The sequence below is a fragment of the Etheostoma spectabile genome, chromosome 16 (assembly GCF_008692095.1).
Source record: "Etheostoma spectabile isolate EspeVRDwgs_2016 chromosome 16, UIUC_Espe_1.0, whole genome shotgun sequence".
Lineage (NCBI taxonomy): Eukaryota > Metazoa > Chordata > Actinopteri > Perciformes > Percidae > Etheostoma > Etheostoma spectabile.
In genome coordinates this window covers 12,445,362-12,447,242 of record NC_045748.1, presented here as the reverse complement: position 1 = coordinate 12,447,242, position 1,881 = coordinate 12,445,362, and the positions used below count along the sequence as shown (strand labels likewise).

The 1,881-nt window shown below is 40.5% G+C and overlaps 1 protein-coding gene across 5 annotated transcripts in view; it reads right to left on the bottom strand.

Moving 5' to 3' along the window:
- Positions 1 to 1,881, bottom strand: part of tnpo1 (transportin 1) — a 38,120-nt gene that overhangs the window by 29,585 nt on the left and 6,654 nt on the right. The window lies entirely within an intron of this gene.

Below are 1,881 nucleotides of genomic sequence, written 5' to 3'. Positions count from 1 at the left end.
CGCACACACACACACACACACACACACACACGCGCACTGCAGACTTCAGTGTCTCTCACAAAAATGCAGCCTGAAAAGCCGATACAAGACACAGCACAACACTGACACAGACGATGTCTGAAATGTGTTTCCATGGAAACCATTCCCATGTCAGCATTCCTTTCAAATGACAGATACAGAAGTCTCAAAAAATGTGGAGAAGCCAAAGGAATGAAATAAGATGAGGAGGGCATGAGGATACAATGTATAACAGGAGACGGCAAAGTGTAATCGGGGTGAACACAGTCATTTTATTAATTACTAACCAGATGATTGAATTTAACCTAAAGGTTAGTGTAAAATTCTTTTTGGATGACATCAAAAATATTATGCATGCCACATTAAAACAGACAAAAGAAAGATTTGATGTGTGCGAGTCTTGCTGGAGTTGAGGCTTTAAAAAGGGAACGATTGATGCTGGATTGCTGTTGAAAAACATATGTTGCTGAAATGATTAATCCTATTGATAGAAAATGAATCAGCAATTATTTGAAGTAAGTCATTAATTAAGCAAAAATTTAAAAGAGGTTACCTTGTTCCAGCTACTAAAATATGAACATTTGATGCGTTTCTCTATTTTATATCACTGCATTCTGAATGTCTTGGACTCTCAAACAAAATACTGTATAATACCTGAAGAAGTCACACTGCTTTCTGGGAATAGAACAACATTTTCTCTATTTCTGACATTTTTGTAGGCACATCAAAAACCATAATCAGATAATGTAGCTTCTTTAAATTTTCCAGTCTATACAAAACAAAGCAGAGTGCTAGAGGTATGTCTTGTTTTCTCAAATTAATAAGTTATTCATGCATCAGGTATGGGCTCAGGAAGCACTTTAAATACTGGAATGTAGCTCCATTATAACTCATCCTACGTGAAAATGTGTGGAACCGGACACAAGACTGCTTCCACTCACGTCTAACCGTAATGGAGGTGTTTGTGTGTCTGCGTGTCAACAGAGAAGGGCAAAGAAATAGGGTGTGGCCTTCAAGCATTCCAGTGACGCTGAAACATCAAAACTGTAATCGTCCCTTCAAGTCCTGCTACGGAAGGCGATAAACGCGAGAATGTAACTCGAGCAGATGACAGCGAGCCAGAGAGAGCTATGCATTTAGTCAAATAAAGGGCTCCTTCACTTCCTGCTCTGGACAGACAAAGAATGTCCCGGTACAAACAACGACTGAGGGGACAAAGCATTTTCATATATGGTCGCTTACTCCCCCTCAACTTGATCCTCACAACCGTCTTCCAACTGCCATTAATCACAAAAGTAAAACTGCTGTCAGGCCTAAACCTATATAAAGCCATCCACCAACATTACACTCGGCATCCAACACACCTGCTCCTGTCTTTTTATAGAGCATGCAGAGAGGGGTACAGTGTGCTGGCCCAGGGGGCTCATCCTACAACTGCTGCTCTGAAACCACAGAAAAAGACAAGACCTGTGGTACAGCTGCAACTGCTGACGTTACCAAGGGGATGAGCTGGTGTCTTCTTTTTCTTTTCCATATTATATATTATTAGAAATGCATGCACTTGGTTTGCTGCATTTATAAAAAAATAAATATTTAAGACAATTTTATAAAGAAGGCAATAGAAGACCCCAACTCAGGATAAAACACACTACGCAAAGTAAACAGCTACACGCCCCAATTAGATCATGCATCCATCCGACCCTCTCTGTCCTCGCAACATCAGCAGACATTAGCTCAGCGTGGGTCTGTCCTGACTGCACTCATAGAGAGGATAATTCAGTAACAGAGTGATCTTGCACATACATCTATCAATCTATAAATTACAAGAACGTCTGTCTGTCTGCACTCTGTGTGTGTGTGTGT